Here is a 15477-nt window from a genome sequence, read left to right as displayed (position 1 = left end):
AAACATAATTGATCATTTTTATATGGTATCTTGTATATGCCAGGTTGTTCTTCCTTCTTGATCATATCTTTGTCATTCCTAAGCAAGTTATAAACCATGGGAGCCCTTTTGTACAGTAATTTTGTGTTCTTGTAATCTGCAATTTCTTTCATAATATTGGACATGCTTCTGTTGTATGTGAACTTAGTAACATTGTTGTTCATAGCTTTCAGAAGATGAAGAAAGGATTCGAGTAGGAACTTATTAATCATTCAATGACTTCTGCCCCAAATCCCAATGTCATAACCACCACCCTAATCCTATCCATCTCTTGCAACCTGTCATACACGTTGGAGCAATAATGGAATGTCCTTCTAAATGCTGAAAGTTTATAAGTATGTGAATCATTGGAGGATGAAGGGATGTATAATGGGTCATGAGTGGGCTTGATGTATACCTTCGTTCTTGAGGAACCTTTATTGAATGAAATGTCAATGTCCAAAAAATGCTCTTCAAAAATATGGATTCATATTCTTCTCTAGTACTAAGTTGCTCCAATTTAAGTTTTAAACCATCTTTGTTGGAATTTATGTCATTCAAAAAATGTTGTATTCTTGTATCATTTCTCCATAAAATGAACACCTCATCCACATATCTTTTATATAGGATTATATCTTCCCTAAAATTCCTAATAATGGTCTGTTCTAATCTGCCATTATGCAGATTAGAACAGATCACTATTAGGAATATTAGGAATGATCAGAAGTGGCTTGTAAAATCTGATGCCTAGCACGTGGTTGATGTAATTATATATATTGTGTTATTATATTTGTATTTTTATTTTATTTTGTTTTGTTCTATTTATTTCGATTCGTTCAGTTTTCAGTTGTATGTATTTATAGGATTCGTTATATTTTTGTATATTTTGATTTTTTAACGAAATGTTTGAACTGTTTTAAAATCAAATTTGTTATTGCATATTCATTTAAATATAGAGCGATTTAGAGAATTGATAACCTGACGATGGCCTGTTGATCAGGTTGAAAACGTTCGTTTAAAGCAATAAGAGAGATTCTCAGCAATAAAGTGTATGTATTATAACATAACATTCACTATAAGTTCATTTCTTGGTTTCAGCAGGATTAAATTTTTTTTTTTCATTTAAAACAATTAATCTGTTTATGAAAAATTTAAAAAATTTTTCCAGATGAAAGAATAATCTGAAAATATTTGTTTTGTAGTGAGGAGAATTTTTTTTTGAAGGGGATTGTTTATTAGTCTTGTGCTTTTTTTTAAAATTTCTCATAAAGAAATAAAAATTGCTAAAATCTGTTTAAAATATTTTACTACCTTTTTTGATAAAATCTGACAATTGAAAAAAATTCTTTCTTTTTCATGAGAGGACTTCATATTTGTTGCAATTGTCAGAAATCAAGAAATGATTTTCTGTAAATGACTTGCAAGAAATTAAGAAATGATAATCAAAGCTTACAAGTTAGCTTCAATAATCAAATATGCCTGAACTCATAATTCATAGTTCTGACTTGAAAGAAAAGGTCATCTGTTGATAAAGTATGCTATTACCATAAATGATAAATGAATTGCTAGTAATGTCTGTATTTATAAATAAAACTCATAAGGAACATATTCTGTCAATATGGAAATATATCTGCAGAAGAGTTAAGATGAAGTTAAACTGCATTATATAAGGATAATATATTTAGGTTAGTTATGTAAAATTAATATGTAATGTAACAGTGATGCTGTGTTTAATAGTTTCGGTGGAGTAATCAATAAAAAAAATGAACTAACCCTTCTCAAATCATTTTTATTCTTAATTTTTAGTCTTGTTTATATATTTTTGTATTTCAATTTATTGTTTTATTTTACAAAAATCCTGATATGTTTTTGTTCAATATGTAAGTTAATATATTTTATTCATATTCAATTCTCAATATTTCATTTTGTTTTATTCAATGTATCCTGAACATTGTTAGCCAAAAATGTTAGATGAGTAAACAATAAGTTTGCCAGTAAAGGTTTGCAAGTGGTTCAGGGATTCCCTCCTTATTTAGAATAGAACATTGTTATTATTATTATAGACATGATAACTATTTAAAACAGACTATGCAATACTGACAATCTGGTTTTTGTTATTTGAAACTTATCCGGGTTTGCAGAAATATTTGATAGAAAATTTAAATATTTTGACAATTAGAGAAATTAACAGATTCCACATTAAAAAATAATTTGTTTTTCTTTCATATTTTAGAGTTAATTAAGCAAACTAATCACATATTCCAACAAAAGTAAATAGTTTTTTAATAAACATCAAAGATATTTTACTTTTTTTCTGATAAGTTTCAACGTCAAGTATTTTCACAGGTTTATCTTATAGATATATTTGGAAATTTTAATATTTTTGAAATAAATTATAGAAAAATTTGCAATATGTTTTTTCTGTTGTTGCCCCCAATAATTGTTTCATTTATTCATCATAGAAAGAATTGTCTTTCTGTCTGAAACATTTTTGTAACCCCAAATCACAAAACATGTACTAAATTTATTGTCCAGGAAAGCATCAAATGTGAAAGTAAATACAGCTTTTCCCTGCTCTCCGAAAGTAGAAAATTTCTCTGAAATCTTTCATTCATAAGTCAAAATGGTATAAAATGAACAGAATCATCATTTTTTTTGTTTTTTTTTTTGAGCATTCACAGACTCAAAATTAATTTAGTAAATCATATCAAACAAACAAAACCTAAAATAATGCTAACACACTAAAAGCAAGAATAATATAATAAATACACAGCCTATATAAGGGGTTCCCATCCTTTTTCTTGTATCAACTCCTTTTAAGAAAAATTTTTTCCATTGAACCCTTCTTCAATATTAAATTTTATATAAATATATATGCAACAATCTCCTACATAATTTAAATCCATATTCCTTCATTAACTTGAGAGAGAAAAAATGTATAAAATTTTTAATATTTTAAAATAAATTTTTATATTTACAAAGTTTTATTGACCCTCTTTCAAACTTTCATTGACCACTGATCAGTACCAATCCCTTTGGGAAACTAGCTTGTATGAAGTAGACATGCAAGTGCAGTGTAGTTAGTGAAACGACACCAGAAGTACTGTCTCTAGTAAGTAACCTTTATGTTATGAAACTGTTCACTCAAATTATCAATGAATTCCTTTAAATTTCATTTTCACAATACAGTCAAACCTGTTTTTATGCGGGGGATAGGGACCGCATAAAAGAAAATGCATTAAAAAAAATCGCGCAAAACTTCACGAGTGGCTATAAAAAATAGTTTTCGCAACACAATTAAAAAAATATTTTTTTTTATGCGGTGAATAGGGACCACATAAAAAAAGTCTCACGTAGAAAATAACTCGAAACCGTACGAAATAACTAGGAATTGCTATTTTAACTCCTTGGGCCTTTTTCTGCAACACCTAATGGGGAAAGAAATCCTCTAAGAATTTTAATTTTTATATTAATTAATTATTTCCACTTAAATAGGAATCTAACATTAAAAAGTTAAAAATAATCGTTAAATAATGATTTTATTTGATAAATATAGCTGCAGGAAGTGTTATTTCATTTAACTAGGCTTGAAATTTCACACCTGCAGTCTAAAGCTGGAGGGGAGCTAACTTACAGCATCTGTTCAAATATAACATAATATTTATGGTTTTTATGCTATTAAAATAAGAGGGGACCGAAATAAACGTATGAGAAAAAAATTTTACTGAATAAAAAATGAAAAAACCTGCTGATGTCATAGAAAACAACCAATAGAGTTTTTAAAAATTTTACAGGAGTCAATTATGTTCAAATATGATTGAAATTTTCATACACCGCACAAAAAAAATCGCACAAAAAAAATCGCACAGAAAAAGACCACACAAAAACAGGTTTGACTGTACTTTTGTCACCATTGTTTGTTCTTCCTATTTCAGCTTATTGAAAAGATTGGATGATTTCTTAAAGCTAACTTAACAGAATGACTTTTGTATATTCATTTTTTGTTAATGGATATGTTATGGACAAAGTGATTAATCAGGCATTATGAATAATGACCAAAAAGGGTGCGCAGTTTGATAAATATTGCTTAATTTATCAAATTGACTGGTCATTATGAATATTACTACCACCTAGTCGGGCAAAGTGATGATAATACATTGTGGAGTGATCATCCGACATACGCTAGCCAGTTGGCACTCGTCGCATGTGTGTATCGTGTTTAGTACTGAATTTTAAATTTGATTAAAAAAAACTCCACTTATTTCATTTAGAAATATTTATTTTTTGTGAATTATTTCAAAGTACTATTAACTGATATTCTTCTGGTAAGTTAGAAGTAACTTCCTTTTTGACTCTCACTTTTTCTATCATTAACAAATACGCTGATTTTGTAAAAATTTAATTGTTTTCACCTTTTTCTGCTATTAACTTGTTTAATCGGTTGTTTATGTCACTTAATGATTCCTCCATGATTGTTACTTTTGTCAAAGAAAAAAGATTAACTACTGGTCACATAAATTTAAAATTTGGTACTAAATGCAATACGCATGCACAACTAAGATGTAAGTTCTGATTGGTTATTGTATGTTGGATGATCACTCCTCAACATATTATTATCACTTTGCCCGACTAGGTGGTGGCAGTATTCATAATGACCAGTCAATTTGATAAATTATTGAAATTTATTACAATGCCCGATTTTGTTGGTCATTATTCATAATGCCCGTATTAATCACTTTGTCCATAACAGATATACAAAATAAATCGATATAAAGCAGAGATGCTGACAGACAGAATTTAAAGTTAAAAATTTTAACACTTATTTTATCATTAACATATTAATTACTTTTCCATTTTTAAACTTAACTAAAAAATTTATGTATCTGACAATATTGTATTTTGAGTGTAACAAAGATTATTCTCATACATTTATTTTGTTTAAAATGTTGTATACAAGATGTATATTATAATTTGAAAACATTGAGATAGGCATTCCTAGAGATGTATATTTTGTCATAACTAAATTATTTACTAAACAATTGAATTAAATAGATCATGTCAATAAGTATATGTAATCTGTGATAGTCAGCATAGTGAAACACAGCCATATTGTTATATTAACTATTAATATTTATACCAGGTGTACTCAGCATAGAGAGATTACAATCTTATTACATTATCTGAGGTTTGCTGAGAGAAAATTCTTTATTATTAAAATTATTAATTATTAATTATTAATTAATAACTTTAATAACGAATGTTAATGTTTCTGTCTTTGAAATGATTATCTTCTGTATTTTGTTGATTTGGTTTTATATTTTGCATTACAATATCAAAAAATTAAAAGTATAATTTGGAAAAACATTTGCATTTATTATTGCATTCGTACAATTACTAACAATATTTTTCAAATTGTGCTATATTTAAAATAACTTTGAGGCATGTCTTCAGTTATAAGAAAGTGCAGCTTCATTCTATTATGCTTTTGCACATAAGCTTATATTTAAAAATACAGAGATTTTAAGTTGGTGTTATTTTTTAATTTGTAATATTGTACGTATAAAAATAAAAAAAATTTTTGCAGACAGATTTAACAATTAAGTTTTAGAGAACTTAGCTATTGTGCGTTAATTAAGAAATGAATCTGAAAATAAGTGCATTTTGAAAATGTTAAAAGTATATTTAATTTATTTGAATTCTCTTGATAAATAGTTAATTTAATTAATTGTTTGAATACATTTAAATTTTTTGATATAACAACACAAATAATTCAGTTAATCAAATAACTGTCATCTGATTACAGTTATAGTCTGGTGATAGTTATTTGATCAAAAAATATTATTCACAAGAGCCTTCCTACATCTTTCTGGTAATCATGTAATGAATTTTGTTTCTCTAGAAATTTTAATTTTTAATTAATTTTACTAAGTAAAATTTGTAATGTAATAAACAAGTTAACCTTCAAAATTTAGTTTATTTTTTGATAGCATATAGTTAAACTAGTTACATTTTTAAATAGTAAGTCATTTTTGTTTCATTTAAAGTATGCTTTTTCATAACAAATGATTACAGTTCTAACATTTCTCTTTGCACTTCATTAGTGTTGGAAATCATTAACAAATAATGACAGATCCTTATACAAGGTCTGTTCAAAAAATATGCGGATTGTTTGAATTGCACAACTCCAGTTGGTTCCAGGGAAATCCACTCGGTGTTGTTAGGTTTGTACAGATCTTGTGATAAAGCCATTTCCCGATTACAGATATCCTTTATTTGTTGATTAGCTACACAGTTTTCAGTGAAGTGCGATTTTTTTTTCATTTGTCAGATTTCAGAATGAATGACCTGAAAGAGCAACAACTTGCTGTGAAATTTTGTGTTAAACTTGGAAAATCTGCGACTGAAACATTTGCTATGCTCAACACGGCTTACGGTGATGTTACTATGAAGCATGTGGTATGAATGTTTTAAGGGTGGTCGACAGTCGATTGAAGATGATGAGTGTCCTGGACGTTCTTCCATGTCAACTGATGATCTACACGTCGACAAAATCAACACCATGGTGCGGGCAAATCAATGTCTGACCATCAGGAAGCTTGCTGAAAGAGTGTGGGATATCAGTTAGATCTTGTTACGAAATTTTGACGAAAAATTGAAGCTGCATCGCGTTGCTGCAAAATTTGTGCCACGCCTGATGACGGACAACCAAAAAGCCAATTGCGTCCAGGTTTGTCAGGAACTGCTTGATCGTTCAGAAAAAGATGAAAAGTTCTTGTCAAGGATCATAACAGGTGATAAATCATGGGTTATGGGTATGACATTGAAACGAAGGTCCAATCGTCCCAGTGGGTGGGTGAAACATCCCCAGACCCAAAAAAGCTCGCCAAGTTCGATCCAATGTCAAGGTGATGCTGACAGTTTTCTTTGATGCTAAGGGTGTTGTTCACCATGAGTACCTCCCCCAAGGCTACACAGTGAACCAGACTTACTACATTGAAGTTCTGAAATGTGTGCGGGGTGCTATCCATTGCAAAAGGCCAGAAATGTGGAGGAGTGGTAACTGGTTTTTCCATCACGACAATGCTCCAGCCCATTCAGCCCTCAGAACTCTTGAGTTTTTGGCCAAACATTCGATTACTGTTCTTTCCCACCCCCCAACTCATTTGACCTTGCTCCTTGTGACTTTTTCTTGTTCCCCAAACTCAAAAGACCCTTGAAAGGAAGAAGATTTGAGATGATTACCAAGATTAAGGCAAATGCAATGAAGGCGCTGAAGGACATTACAAAAGAAGTGTACCAGGACTGTTTCAACAAGTGGAAACACCATTGGGATAAGTGTGTGCATTGGGGAGGAAGAGTACTTTGAAGGGCACTCAGACATGTAACTTCTACATAAAGTACGATTTTGTTTTGTGACGTCAGTCTGCATATTTTTTGAACAGACCTCTGTACCAAAACCCCTCAAAACCAACCAACCGATAAATAATGATAGTGTCAAATGCACTTTTGGTATTAGATAAATATAGGGAAATTTTTCTCTTCAGTATTACTGACATCAAAATCTACTGTTAAGATGTTGTATATATTATTAGATGTTATCATTCTAACAATGTTTTCTTTTGTCAGAACTTTGGAAGCTCTCACAGCATTATTAAATGTAACATAGTCATTGCAACCAATACCTTAGTTCAAAAACTGAAAGAGGCATCTGATGCAATATCATCAGTGTCAAATTTTGTGTTGCTGTTTTCTAGTGGAGCTAATGCTGAAAATCCAGCTTATTTAAAACAGTTTGCAATTATTTCTTGCATTACATTTTTTTGCCTTTTAGTAATATTTAAACAACATCCAAGATGGAAAGAATAGTATCAGAATTTGCATATTTTTCAGTATTGTGTACAGGTCTTATGGGGGACTGTAATTGATTTTTATATTCTTTAGCATTCCTGTATCACAGTCAGAGGTGCCCTAGGGCGGTGTGAATGGTGCGACTGCACCAGGTGACGTCATAGGGGAGCGCAGAAAATGTAACAATAGATTGTCTGCACAAAAAATAAAACCCAATCTCCTTATTACTACTTAACCTGCCTGCTTAACCTAACCCTTCTTTTTAGCAGGCAATAATTTGTCATTCAGAGGAAGCTCTGATCTGAAACACTATATACTCCTAATATTGGTAACTTCCTGGGTTTAGTGCAACTGCTAGGAAAATTTGACCCTGTGACTATGGAGCACCTCCACCATATTGTTAATAAAGAGATTAATGTCCACTATTTTGGCAAATGTATTCAAAACAAGTTGATGGGCTTGGAAGTAAAGTTTGAAATACAATTTTGACTATGGCAAAGTCATCTAAATACTTCTCATAATACTGGATTGCACTCCTGATGTCAGTCACGTTGAACAATTATCTTTAACACTGCATTTTGTTGACACTAATGAAGGTGAAGTCCAAGTGCATGAGTGTTTCATTGCTTACAAGCTGGTAAATGACTCTTCGGGAGCTGGACTCACTGGCCTCTTTCTTGATATTGTGCAAGAGTTTGATTTAGATATGAACGATTATTGAGGCCAAGAATATGATGATGGATCTAACATGATAGGAGTAAACAAAGGTGTCCAAAGCAGAATTCTGAACCAATATCTACAAGCATTTTTTAATTCATGTGGCTGTCATAGCTTAAATTTGTTAAAAGCAGATACTGCCAAAACATCTGTTAAATCGGTTTCTTTGTTCAGATTTCTTCAAAGACTGTTTGTTCTATTCTCTGGATCAACAAAGCAATGGAAAGTGATATCCAAGCATGTAAAAGGACTATCGCTGAAAAAAAGTTTGTGAAACTCGGGAGAGTAGAATTTCCAGCCTCGCTGCAGTTCATTATCACTACTCTTCAGTTCGTGACGCCCTTCTGGATCTTCACGAAGAAACGAATGACCCAGTTGCAGCATCAGAAACCATGTTCCTAATTCAGAACATGGAGCAATTTAAGTTTATATTATAGTAACAATGGTGGCTTGGCATGATATATTGTTTCAAGTAAACATTGTAAGTAAGGCTATGCAGTCTGAAACTATGGATTTACCAAACGCATCACAACTGCTGAAGAATTGCTTGGAATTTGTAAAAGTGTGTCAGGGTTATTCGTCTGCTTTGATAACAGCTAGGAAAATTGCTTCTCACACTGGGATAGATCCTATTTTTAAGCCAGTCCGATCCCAAAGAAAGAAGAGATTATTTGAATACAAGGCCGTAAATGAGACACCAACAGAACCTGAAGAATTGTTTAAAATGAACGTCTTTTACCCTATGATCGATACAATTGAGAATGTGTTGTTCACTCAATTTACACAACCATCCAAATTTAATGATACATGGTCCTTTTTATACAATATCAAAACAATTCCTGAAAAATCCAAATTGGAAAAAGCCTGTGCAGATTTAGAAATAAGTTTAACTGATGGGGAAAAATGTGATATACCTGGTTGTGAATTGGTTGAGGAACTTTTACACCTGAATCCATTGTTGAAAGAGCTTGAATCAGCAGAACCAATAAAAGTTCTTCAACTTATTAAACAAAACGGTTGGCAGGATATATTCCCGAATGTGTTGACAGCACTTCGAATTTCGATGACCATACCTGTAACTATCGCTGAAGAACAAACTTTTAGTAAATTAAAACACATTAAAACTTATTTACGTTTAACCATGTGCCAGGATAGACTGTCAGATCTAGCAGTTTTATCTATAGAAAATAGTATTGCCCAGGACTTGAATTAATCTGAATTAATAAAAAAAATTTGCAAGAGCAAAAGCGAGGAAGGTGGTAATCTAGGCTTTTTAGTTCATTTTTAATTTCTTAATTTTTTTCAATTTTAAATTAATTTACGATGTAAATTTTACTTTTGTGTGATATGAGCATTGTCTGTTCCATAGTAGTTTAAATAAACCTTTTCAAACAAATATTGTTTCTTTTTACTGTTATTGTTTCTCATCCATACTACTACTATGCTAATCTTTTGGAGGTCTAAGTTATTAATAATGTAAAAAATGTATTATCTTTAGTCTCTATGTATAGTTTAGTCTCTACAAGGGGGTGCCACAATGAGACCTCGCATCACCTGAAAACCTTGCTAGGTCCGCCTCTGATTACAGTTATTGAATTTGGTGGTAAAAATACAAGCATTATTGCATCTAGATCTTTAATTCTTTTCTTTGAATTATTTGTTCAATCTTTTTGTTCACTTTGCAAAGATCTCAGTTGTCGTCCATTTTCATATTAAATGCCTATTTCAAAATCAACATTTTAACTTTTCTGAAGTAACACAGACGTTCAGATTTCTTAATTACTACAGATTACTACTTAATTACTCTGTAGCAATGGAAGATTTTTACTTCCATCCATTTTTGCACCAACTATTAGCATTAATCTTTCCTTGCTTTTTTTATTTCTGCAACAGATATTGTCCTTAAAACACACTGTTTTGTCTGGGAGCAAATGATAGAATAGTTACTCTCATTGGTATTAAAAAGATTTTTACTTCATACTACCACAGCAAATATGATAAAGCTGATGAAATTCAATTTGCAAAATTTCTATCAACTGCTGCCTTTTACACAGCTTTGAAAATTCCTTAAACTGGTTGAGCTGTACTATACTGCATTTAAATAAATCATGATTAAGCTTTGTGCAAATTTTTTAGTTTCCACTGAAAGGAACAGTCAATTTGTGAAACATCATGGTCTTGTTAACTTGAACCACTTCAATAGAGCTTTTTCAATATCATCACAGGTATATGCAAAAAGTCATTTCCAATCTATTCTTGCTTCTTAACCTTTTTTGACTATTCTTTTTTATACCAAATTGTATTTCAGTTTGTTTAGGTAAATGGAATTTCTTGCAAACTTCTGACTGCTTCTTTTTTTCTCTTATTGGGTTGTTCGGAAAGTAATTTTGTTTTTTTATTACTAGAGGAATTAGAAGTATTTTTACCAGCCTATTTTATTTTAAACCACATTTTCATTATATATTTTGACAGTTGACATTTTAAGGCTTATTTGTAAAAAATTTTGTTTGATTCCGTACAATTGTTTTTTTTTTCCAATGTCCCATCAAATATGGAAAATTGAAAGCATCATTTTCGGCATATTTTGCTTTTTTATAACTAAAAAATCAAAATGCTGTTCAAACAAGAAAAAAATTGTGGTACATGTTTGGAGAAGATGTGTTGAGAGAAAGACAGTGCCAAAACTGGTTTACAAAATTGCTTTCTGGCAATTTTAATATCGAAGATACACCACATTCTGGATGGCCCTTTGAAGCCAGTGTAAACAAAATAAAGGTACTGATTGAAGCAATCTGTTGTATAACAACACGTGAAATCACTAAGAGATTAAATCTGTTAAATTGAACCGTTTATTATTACTTAAAACGAATTGGTAAAGCTCGATATATGGGTTCCACATGTTATTAACGAGAGATGCCCTCTATGGTGGGATTTTAAAGAAATTTGTTTTTGAGCTTTTACCAGACAATTTAACAATTGATTCAAAAGTGTACTGCCATCAAGTAAACAAATTGAGTAATATCATCAAACAGAAAAGGCCAGAATTGATCAACAAACAAAGTGTAGTGTTTTACCATGATAATGCCAAATTTCACACAAGTTTGGTAACTCGTGAGAAACTGTTACAGCTTAGATGAGATGTGTTATCACACCAACCATATTTGCCAGATCGAGCACACTCAGATTATTACTTGTTCTGGTCTATACAAATTTTTTTTAACTGTAAGACATTTACTTGAAATGACAATGTCAAAAATCACTTGGATCAGTTTTTTGTAAACAACAATCAAAATTTTCATGAATATGAAATCATGCTACTACCAGAAACAATGACAACAGGTATTTGACCAAAATGGTCAATATATAATTCAATAAAATATTTATTTATTATAAGAATATTGCGTTTATTTTTCTATGGAAAAAACGAAATTATTCTCTGAACAACCCAGTGATTTCTTTAGTAATGTAAAATTCATGCCAATAGTCATTTGTTTTCTTTTTCTGTTATCTTGTTTACTGTTGTCCTAACAGAATAATTAAGTAGTGACCTGTAGTAAACATGCTAATAGTCCATTATATCCAAGTTTATATTTTGGGGAAAAAATAAGATCTATAATGTCATTCACACTGGCACCATAATTGTGAAAAGAAAATCTGCTGTAACTAAATTCACAATATCTGAGTCAAGGCTTACCAAGATCAAAATTAGTCTGTAATAGCAGAACATCTGTTTTATTCAAGTTTGTTTCATCAAAGTTCAACTGTATTTCGACAAAAGAATGATAAAGAAAATTACATATCACTGACTCAACACCGGATTGTATTAACTAGAGCCGGATTTCAAGCAAGCCAGAATTATACACACCACATGCAACACATCAGGTGGTTAGAAGCTGCCTACATATACTTGGCTAACCTTAGCAGTAGTAACTGCATAAATCAGAAAGAAGAGTTAACGCTATCAGCTGCATGGCAAGTGCTGATGAACAATAACCGATGAGTTCCGTCTTGCACTTTAGTGCGCATGCCTAAGAAGAAGCAATCGGTTAAACGTGTGTTCGAATTTTGAATTTGGTTTTCTTCGAACGACAGTCCGGAAATTCAAAGTTACCTGATGAAGAACCAGTATTTCAGTTTGAAAATGTTAGTAACAAACTATTTGTGTTGGTTTCATTTTTGGTCGTCTAGAGAGTGCACACCAGTAACAGGTAGAACATTTTAGTTGATAAAGAAAATGTATGTAAAATTTGCAAAGCCAAATTTATAGAATTGAATGAATGACTTTAGGATAGTAAAATTAACACAGTTATTTCCATCACAGATAAGAATTTTTTCAGTGTTAAATTTGACTGTATAATTTTTAAAACTGTATGACTTCATTCATTCAATTACAATACGATATCAATACGTTTTTAGTGAAAACATGACAAAATATATGGGGGAGAAATCACACTTAACTGACATTAAAAAACATGTAATTATTCAAATATGTAATAAACATGTACATTGTTCATTTGCCAATTCCTTTTGTGGGTACTTTGTCTTTATGCATAGCCTTTCTCTTTAGAACTCATGGCATCATTCTACTAATTGTTACCCAGCCTACCTTATGTAGGTTATGTAATGATAGGGACAGTGTTGCCATGTACGAAAAATCGGGGGTTTATGCAATTCCATTGTGGCAGCCATTTTTAGGAACAACACTAACGTACATTGGAGCCACATCCAGAATGTTGCAAGTTTGGGTAGCAGAACATCAAGAGAATATTGCCAATAATGAACTCACAACTGAGCTTTTAAAAAGAGTATTAGAGCATGGCTACATGCCCCTTCAGGCTAATACTAGGTTACTGAGATGGTGCTATGATAAAAGAATGTTATTCTTATGGGGAAATCTTTATATTGTGTCACTTTCACCCAATAATACCCCTACTATCAATATTCCACATTTATGAATAGAATTATTTAAACATTTCAGCTTGTAGATGCTCTAAAGATCTTCACTTGAAATTATATTTTTGTTGATAATTTTGCATGCATCACATTTTTATTAGACTGTTCAATTTTTATTGAATAGTTAATATTTCAATCTCATGCCTTAACGGAGTTTAAAAAAGAAATGTTGCATTTATGTTCTATTCTTATATTTAAAGTTTGTGTTCGATTTTTGCTTGATGATGAAGGCTGTATGTCTTCAAAAGTACTTGCAGGTTTTAATAAATACATGTTTTTTAATGTCGATTAAGTATGATTTCTCTCCCTTGTAACATTCCTGGTGTGAAGTGAATATTGTTTTTGTCAATTATCAACAAAATATAATTGAGATAAAGCTTGAATTCAGTTGTTTTTTCTTCACAACTAGGTGTATTAATAGACACAAGGCATTCTTAAGGGATGACTGTTCAGCTAATAATATTAAGTTATAAATTTAAGTTATAAATATTAAGTTATAAATATCACCAAAATTTTTTTGTATTTTAATACTTATCAAGGAGATTTTAATCCAAAATTAAAACTGAAATAGGTAACGTGTAATAAAATGCACACCATACACAATTTTCTAGTAAGTGGAGTTTGTGGAAATGTGTTTGGTTTATTTTATAAACCTGATCCCGGTTTCAAAAAACAATTCAAAATTCCAAATTGGAATGTTTCAAACATTTGATGATGATATTTATAAAATTCTTTCTTTAAAATATTGTAATTATGTATATACCTGGTATATTTGAAAAGTATATAATTTATTAATAATAATAAAAATAAATTAAAAAATAAAAATACAAATAAAGTAAATGACAGGAATTCCATAATCCTATGCACTTTTTATGTATAATCTGTGGGAATTACTTTGTGTGTGTATTAATCTGTGGGAATAACTTTCCAATACTGAGATAAATAAACCTAATCTTCTGTTGTAATTTGTTTGTAAAAGCTTGTTCAATTTTAATTTGTTTGTTTTGTTTTGTTTTTCATTATATTTACCTGAAGATGTCTGTTATAAACAGATGAAAATGTTAGTAAAAATGTGTTAATTTGAGGTATGCTGATGTAGGTGTCATTGTTTGTGTTTAGTCTGTGGACTATCAAAGAACGATTGCTACTTATTAAATAAGGATTGTGAGTCTTCTATGAAAGCATACGCTGGCATTTAAATATTTAGCAATTTGTTTATAAATCAATTTGAGTCTATTATCAAAATCTACAATGATTCATCTAGTTGTTGTCTAGTTGTTCATTGGTGACCTTCAGTTGTGGATGCATCCTATACTTGTTTTCCATTTTTTGTGCTGGGTTTTGTATAAACTTATTATCATATCTGTGTATTCTGGCTATTTCTTCTATATATTTGAGCTCTTTCATAGTTTTTGTGATGTCTGCACAGTGTGTATATACTCATCTGACTGTAAGTAAATGGGTCATGTGAATGGGATGGTATGAATAATGGGTTATAGTTTGGTTTGTAAAATATATATTTATGTATACATAATTACAATATTTTTAAAAAAGAATTTTATAACTAATGTCATTGAATGTTTGAAACATTCCAATTTGGAATTTAAAATTGTGTAATTTGAAACCTGAAGCAGGTTTATAAAATAAACCAAAAATGTTTGTTCCACAAACTCCACTTGCTGGAAAATTGTGTATGATGTGCATTTTATTACAATAGAACATAGTTAACTGCTGTTATAAAAATTTGAACTTATTAAACTTGATAAAATCCTGAAAATATTTTCAAATTTTTTTATTTTCAAACATTTTGATTATAATGTATGATAATATATTGATACTTTAAAATTATCAGGGTTCTAACTCAAATGATTATATTTCAGTATTACTCTGTATTATGAAGAAAACTTCATTTCTACTTATGTTATTGGAGAAATTTAAAAC

At 30.5% G+C, this 15477-nt stretch overlaps 1 protein-coding gene and 1 long non-coding RNA gene across 3 annotated transcripts in view; both read left to right on the top strand.

Annotated features, from left to right (window-relative positions):
* The window catches only part of LOC136988955 (pre-mRNA-splicing regulator WTAP-like), a 139703-nt gene that overhangs the window by 82004 nt on the left and 42222 nt on the right, over positions 1-15477 (top strand). The window lies entirely within an intron of this gene.
* On the top strand, positions 6310-7035 carry LOC136989135 (uncharacterized). Its single transcript, XR_010882868.1, has 2 exons — positions 6310-6474; positions 6865-7035. It is a non-coding gene; the product is annotated as an uncharacterized lncRNA (long non-coding RNA).

The sequence above is a fragment of the Centruroides vittatus genome, unplaced genomic scaffold (genome assembly GCF_030686945.1).
Source record: "Centruroides vittatus isolate TY-2023 unplaced genomic scaffold, ASM3068694v2 contig_1276, whole genome shotgun sequence".
NCBI classification, from domain to species: domain Eukaryota; kingdom Metazoa; phylum Arthropoda; class Arachnida; order Scorpiones; family Buthidae; genus Centruroides; species Centruroides vittatus.
Note: the sequence above shows the minus strand (reverse complement) of the source record. Positions and strands in the feature narration are given on the sequence as shown.